General features: G+C 38.3%; 1 pseudogene; it reads right to left on the bottom strand.

Moving 5' to 3' along the window:
* Window positions 1-7,433, bottom strand: LOC121240606 (annotated as a pseudogene).
* Between the last annotated feature and the right edge of the window lie 783 nt (window positions 7,434-8,216).

Raw genomic sequence — 8,216 nt, 5'->3', positions numbered from 1 at the left:
TCAAGCGGGGACTACTTGAGGTTCTAGGGGTGCAAAACCATCCTCTTTAGACCCATTAACAGGCATGCCCGCAGTCTTCTGATTTTCCTTTCCAAACCCTTGCTTAAATCTATCGTAATTCGTGATCTTGCTCGATTTGAACGGTCACTCACCTAAAACTCGAGCTAGGTCATCTTGATGAAGAACTTCCTTTTCAAGCAACAGCTCGGCAATTTGAGCCACTTGCTCTTTGTTTTCCTCTATAAGCTGGACTGTGTGCTCATATGCCTTGCCCACCCATTCTCGCACTTCACTGTCAATAATAGCCGCAGTCTTGCTGCTGTAGGGTTTGGTCATCTCAAATGTGTCATCCCTTTGAGGGAAAGAGAGGAGACCCACCTTCTCACTAAAGCCGTAGACGGCTACTTGAGCGTAGGTCATCTTTGTCACCTTCTCCAAATCATTTTGGGCACCTGTTGAGATTTTTCCCATGAGAACCTGCATCCAAAATGAGGGGAAAGTCCACATCAACACGATTATATTTGAATGGCTTAAGTCCTTAGACTAGAATTTCAATTTATTCTTTCCATTTCCAAAAATATTGATAGGTTTGGTGGGTGCAAGATCGGGTGATATGAAGTTACCAAAATTGTAAACTTTCTGCAACATGGTTGAAAATGTAAACAATCTATGCTACAAAGGACTTATAGAACTCAGCCATCCAAATAGACGAGAAGAGTAGCAAAACTTCATGGCTTTAGATGATAAGAGTAGCAGAAATCCTTGGCTACCTGTTCAGCTGCCCGACCACCAAGAGTCATGCATGTCATATCAAAAAGCTGCTCCTTAGTCATGAGAAGGTTTTCATTAGGAACGTATTGGGCAAATCCAAGAGCTGCTGTACCACGAGGCACAATTGTCACTTTCAACAATGGTTCTGCATATTCTAAAAACCAGCCGGCAACAGCATGACCCGATTCATGGTAGGCAACAGTGCGGCGTTCCAGCTTGCTTATCACCTGCTTGACAAACAAGGATGTCAGAAGTTCTCATGTTGATCAAGGTGGGAAATGGCCGGATTATTAAAAAAAATCCCTTTTCCCTATAAATCAAGAACCCTTTCTAGCAAAGCGTAAGTTTCGAAACACATATGGACCTACCAAATGGAAGGTGCAGTGCAGTGAAAGAAACCATTCAGGCTTCCTCCCTCTTTTTTTTTTTTATAAGTAAAATTTTATTGATAGTACGAGGCATAGCCCAAGTAAACAGGGAGTATAAATCGAACATGCCTAATGACAACTAAGCACTAGTGAGAGATACAAGCAAGTCATGAAAATTGTATGCATTACAAATAATTGCCGAATCCCAGGCTTCCTATTGTCTTCATTAAGAAGCAACTTGGGATTGATTACAATCTAACAACTAGTTGTTTGGGTCAAGTTTGAGTTGCCAACCTGCTGTTCAACCTAATATATTTTCGGTCCTAAATCATTTAAAATAGAGCAGTTTAAATCATGTCTTGAGAATAAAATTCAATATATAATAACAGCATCTTAACAATCTGAACTCACATGGATAAACTATAATTTTTCAAACCAGAGGTTGGCAAAACGAATTCAACAAGTGCGTAAAGTGTAACTTCCCCAGCAATATAACACGAGCGGTGCTAGGGAGCAGAGTTCTAGATTAATTGAAATGGCCATCAAAGAAACCCCCAGGCAATAATAACCCTGCCCCAACAAGAACATAGTCATAGAGTTAAAGTTTAAAAAGTTCCTACATCATGTAATCCAAGCGGCTAGAAATGAGTTACCTTATTCTTCTTCTCCAGACCACCAATGATCCTATCTATAGCTGCGTCAAAATGCTCCATTGTGACCTGTGTTCCCTCATTCCTTGCAGCAATTAGAGCAACTTCATTACACACATTTGCAATGTCAGCACCCACAAACCCGGGTGTGAGGGCTGCCAGCCTCTGAGAGTAATATGACGGCTCGTGATCAAGTTTAATTTTTTTCAAGTAGATCCGAAATATCTGGTCACGGCCTTTAATATCAGGTTTATCAATGGTAATATGGCGATCAAATCGGCCAGGCCTCAAAAGAGCTTTGTCTAAAATAGCAGGTCTATTGGTTCCAGCAAGCACAACAACTCCAGAAGTGGTTCCAAAGCCATCCATTTCTACCAGCAACTGATTTAGCGTACTTTCACGCTCATCGTTGCCACCTGCAAAACCCCCACGCCCCCTTGCTCGACCAATTGCATCAATCTCATCAATAAAAACTATACTGGGAGCACACTACCTAGCTTCTTGAAACAAGTTTCTCACCCTGGACGGTCCAACTCCAACAAACATCTCCATGAAATCTGAACCAGATATGGCGAGAAAAGGAACACCAGATTCCCCAGCAGTTGCTTTTGCTAGAAGGGTCTTTCCTGTGCCTGGAGGCCCTACCAAGAGAGCCCCTTTAGGAATCCTTGCTCCCAAGTCCTCATACTTCTTAGGATTCTTCAGGAAGTGCACAAATTCCATAATTTCCTGCTTTGCCTCATCACAGCCAGCAACATCTTTGAAATAGACCTGACCAACCACGAAAAAAGGCCTCTTGAGTAGCTTTCTTACAAGTCTTTTAATTATGGCTAAGAAAGGAAACATAAATTAGGACTAAAATTGGATACATCAAGCAAATAGCTGCCATCAGAGAAAGATAAACCTTACCTTATTCTTGGCATTTTTATCTACTTTTGTAACATGGGCTTTTCCTATGTTGAATATCCCACGGACACCCTTTCCACCATTACCACCAACACCCAGACCACCCTGCCTTCGGTGCCTCATGAACAAAAGGAATTCTAGAAGCAACATAGTTGGTACAAATATCATCAATTCCTGGTACCAAACCATTTCAGACATGTACATCACAGGAAGATAATCATGCGGATCTATCCCCAATGCTTCCTGGGCTTCCTCTAGCTTTTTCTCAAAAGATTCAACACTTCCAATGTTGAAATAGTACTTATACTGGCCCCCCTTTCCTTTTGCCGGGGTACCATTAAGGGGTCCCTGCACAACATCATCGCTTGTTTGATTGCGTGGTGAACTCCTTACATAAACTTTCGCAACTGATTTATTAGAAACAACTATGTGGTCCACCAAACCTGGTTCTAGAAGCTTGTTTTTGAACTCTTGAAAACTAATCTGCAAAAGATTAGAAACTCCAGAATAAGCAGAATGACCACTCCAAGAATGATCAGAGGTTGGTAAAACACAAAAGAAATTGAAATTTGAGCAAATTTAACTAGCACAAACGGAATACAGACTCGTTTGATGGAAACAGACCACTTTGTCTAATGGGCTACTAGATACTTGTTTAATCACCAAAAGAAACACATGATTTTTTTATACATAACAAAAGGCATATTGTATTATCATAATTTCAAATATACACAACCATCAAATAAGTAAATCCAAGGCTCAACTTCAATCAATGATGTTAGAAGGGATAAACTCCAGGAAGAAATGAAATTCGGTTCCATAAGGATTATTTAATAATTTGATCTGACAGCAAACTCACCATTATGTTTTGTCCAAGCTTTCTGATAAACTAAGACATCATGAGAACTATCTCTCAAGAAGTCTAACTGGTGGACGGGACCTTATTAAACAATATAAATGACCAAATTTCCACCAAAATTCAAGGCCAAAAAAAAAAAAAGCAAAACAAAACACAAATAGAGAGAAAATGAACCAAATCATATTGGGAGGGAGGGGGAGAGAGAAATTGGGGGGGGGGGGGGTGGGATGGGTTACATTGTCTAACTGCAGACATTATTTTAAAAGGAGAGGAAATTCCCACCAGCATTTTGATTTGTTTTTTTGATAAGTGAAATTAAATCCTTTTGATTTATATTGTTATTGTTACCTCTGCTTCCCTATTTTGGAACAGAAGGATACAATATCAGATTCTCTCGTTTGTTTTTGCAGATGAGATGAGTTGAGATAAAAGTTGAAAGTTGAATAAAATATTGTTAGAATATATTTTTTTAATATTATGTTTGTTTTTATATTAGAAAAAGTTAAATTGTTTATTTTATTTTATATGAGAATTTGAAAAAGTTGTAATGATTAGATGAGATGAGTTGAGTTGAGAAGTTTCCTGAAAACAAACGAGGACTACCGTTATAACCTTTAACCGGCCAACTGCAATCTAATAGGTGTGAGTATAGTGGCAGTAGGGTTGTCCACACTATCGTCGTTACACAGATGCAAATGTTTGTTTCCTTTACGAAAAGTAAACTCAAGAAGGCAGTTCAAATATTTGGAGAAGGCAATAGGACCATTCCTTTACGTGGATGTAAAATGTCTATTTCCTTTACAAAAATTTATGCCTGGTTTTATTTATGATGATTAGAATTGTGTTTTGGAAGAATGTTATAGTTGGATTTGCAAATCAACCTGTACAAAATCAAGAATACCGTTGAAGTTGCTTATAAGTTATGCTTACCTGTTGCTCTTCACGAGAACCAAATGAAAAGGACAAAAGAACTAGGCCAAGTACGAGTAAATGGTTGTTTAAATTCTGAAATTCCTTCATGAAAGCTTCTTGAAAACTCCCGTGATCATCCGTGTTTGAGCCATCTGAAATTAGAATAATGATCAAGTACTTAAAACTGAAATGTCTTATATTTTTATAAGTGGAATTGTTGAATGTCTATATCTCATACTCATAAAGGAATGAAAAGATGCATGAACAATTTATAAAAGAGGAATGAAAATTTATTATGATCAAGATCAAGAGGTAATTTAACAGGAAAACATCGTAGTAGTTTTCCAACCTCAGAAAAAAAAATCCCAGATTGTTTTAATTTTCTTCCCTCTAGTTTATAAGAAGCCAAAAATAAAAATCACAATAAAGCTTGGATGCTTAGCCGTAAGCCCTTAAAACTAGAAGATGAAGAAGGAGAAGGAAAAGAAGAAGAACTAGAGACATCTTTCAAATATGAGATGAAAGCAGACCAGAATATTAAAACCACGCACAGAATTCATATCATCCACCATGCAATGCAAAAGCTCCCTTTAAAAAGGAAATGAAAATCCACTGATGCCCTCAGAATTTGCAGCATCCACCGCACAATGAGGTTAGAGCGGGTATATGGAGTGGGAGTGTGGAAATTCATTCGCAATGGATGGGGGGAGTTCTTTAGAAATTTCATATTTGAAGTGGGTAGGGGTAATCGGATCAGTTTCTGGCATGATTTATGGTGTGGAGATGTGGCCTTGAAGATTGCTTTCCCTTCTCTCTTTAGAATTGCTTTCGATAAAGGCGCCTCTGTAGCAGATTGCATGAGCAACACTGCTGGTCTTATTCAGTGGTCAGAAAGTTTTATTAGAGATGCCCAAGATTGGGAGGTGGGGGTTATCACTGATTTTTACAGTTTGCTCTATGACTTAAATTTAAAATCTGGAGGGGAGGACAGATTAATCTGGAATCAGCTTGGTAATAAGAAATTTTTGGTTAGATCTTTGTACAAAGCCTTGGTGCCACATTTTTCTAGTGATTTTTTCCCTTGGAAAAATATTTGGAGATGCAAAGTGGCTCTCAAGGTCCTATTCTTCGGGTGGTTAGCTGCTCATGGGAAAATACTTACTGTTGATAAGCTGAGAAAGCGTGGAATCATTGTAATGGATTGGTGCTTTATGTGTAAAAGGTGTGGTGAATCGGTGGATCATCTTCTTCTTCATTGTGATGTGTTGGCTTTGTGGGATGAGGTCTTTGTCAAGTCTGGAATTTCTTGGGTGATGCCTAAGAGTGTAGGGAATCTTTTGGCCTGTTGGAGATGGATTCAAGGAGATCGTCAAATAGCAGCTGTTTGGAAGATGATTCCTCTTTGTCTTAGTTGATTGGAAGATGATTCCTCTTTACCTTATGTGGTGTATTTGGAATGAGAAGAATAGACGCTGTTTTGATAAAAGAGAACGCTCGGTGGATGGGGATTAGGGCCTTCTTTTTTCTTATTTTGTTGCTTTGGGCTTCGGTTTTGTAATAGATGGATTTAGTTCCATTGACTTTCGCGCTGTTTTTCAGCTTTAATTTATAATTAAGTGTATTCTCTTATATACTTTATGTGTATTTGAGTTATGCCTAATTATATGGTTTCTAATAAATTTCTTACTTATCAAAAAAAAAAAAAAAGGAGAGAGAGACGAAAATCTGCCGATGGCATATTTGAAACTCCAACATATTGGTGCAAACCACAGTGGACACTTTACTTTCACCTCAAACGCACGCCATTCACCGGCATAATTATGAGCAACATAGTGTAAATTGCATTATCATAACCAAGAAAAGATATACAAGAACAATCACAACTTAGAAACTCTCTCAAACGTCAGTGTCCTGAAATGAAAATAAACACTAGAAAAGCATGCCAAGAGTTAAGAATGATATCCTGCGTTGTTTCAAATTTCCATTACCATCACTCAATCAGCAACGTCTATGAATAATTCTAAGTCAATTATGAAGTGCGTAAACGCCATATAATTACTTTAAAAAATAGTATAATTTATCATTAAAAAATTAATTTTTTTATATGAGTCTCATATTTTATTTATTTATTTTAAATCGATTACACGACGATTATACAATTCATAATTATAAATATCTTTTCTATTTTATAATAGGTAACCATTTTAAAAGCTGAAAGAAGAGTTTTCACCTTTCGACTATATGAGTCTCATATTTTATTTATTTATTTTAAATCGATTACACGACGGTTATACAATTCATAATTATAAATATCTTTTCTATTTTATAATAGGTAACCATTTTAAAAGCTGAAAGAAGAGTTTTCACCTTTTGACTCCGATTTTTGCTCGTTCCCCTTTGGAATTTTCTTCTTTTCCTTCGGATAAAAGTTCTCATAATCTGTACAATAAAGAGCACTGCCATTAACATTTCCCAGAGAACTTTGAAACCACTTTTGTTCAATTGATTTTAGCTAGTATTTAAGACAGAAAACACTTCCACACACACAAAAAAATAAAAAAACATTTAAACTACCTACTCTTTTTCTTTGGGGCTTCACTCGAGAACAACCGACGAAATCTAGGGTTTGCAGGAACGTGCTTGAAATCGAGCCAATACAGCTTCGAAGCGAAGTCCCTGTGAGCTCCAATTGTGGCCGAATACCTCCTAAAAAACCCTGATCCCCCCGTACGCACGACCCAGATATTCATTCACACGTGGCGCTTGCAGAAGCTCTTCTTTCGGGATCGCCGACCTCCCTCCACCACCACCACCACCACCCAACAAATTCTAGCCCACCATAAATAAATAAACAAAACAAACCCCAAAAAATACTATGGACACAAATCAGCAGCACAAGAGGTGAAAAAAGCTTACTTTGGAGCGAGAGGATCGTGTCAAGGAACGGCCCAACCTGGAAAATATCATTATGTTGATCTCTCAAATTTATGATTCTCAAAAAAATTCTGGTAGATAACGTTACTGAAGACGATAACAATTCTGGGTCAGAATCAACGAATCCAGAGAGGACGTTCAAGCATGATGATGTAACAATATATGTATCTATACGGAGTGTTTTAGGCGCCACGAGATATTTTTGTGCCTACGTTCTGCTATATTAAGGCACTACCCACTGCGACAACAGATAATGAGAAAATTCACAAGGACCTCCATAGTGATGGTGCACGGCCTCAGCACAGCAGCAGCATACCAGAAGAGTGATTCCAAAATAACTGATTGTGGTACAACAGATAATGAGAAAATTCACAAGGACCTCCATAGTGATGGTGCACGGCCTCAGCACAGCAGCAGCATACCAGAAGAGTGACTCCAAAATAACTGATTGTGGTATGTGGTGATGTGTAATGGTCGTGGTCCCGAGTTGTGGTACCAAATCTGTACATATAGAGCTGAAAATAGCCATACATGTACTGAGAAATTGTTCTGTAATTTACTGCATTACTACAATGAAATCATCTTTACAGAGACCTTTTCATAAACATGTGTCCTGCATTCTCTTTTCTTTACTCTGATATGGTATCAGAGCACCCATTGGGCTCACGCCTGCTCTATCCGCACCTGTTTCAATGGCAGCCATCAACACGTCGTCTGATTCCTCTTCTCTAACGTCTCCATCACCTCCCTCCTCCTCTATTCTTAATTCGGCCTCTCACGTTATTACATTAAAACTCATCATAGATAACTATCCCT

Source organism: Juglans microcarpa x Juglans regia, chromosome 7S, assembly GCF_004785595.1.
Source record: "Juglans microcarpa x Juglans regia isolate MS1-56 chromosome 7S, Jm3101_v1.0, whole genome shotgun sequence".
NCBI classification, from domain to species: domain Eukaryota; kingdom Viridiplantae; phylum Streptophyta; class Magnoliopsida; order Fagales; family Juglandaceae; genus Juglans; species Juglans microcarpa x Juglans regia.
The sequence above is the reverse complement of the archived record's forward strand: the minus strand, read 5'-3'. Positions and strand labels throughout refer to the sequence as shown.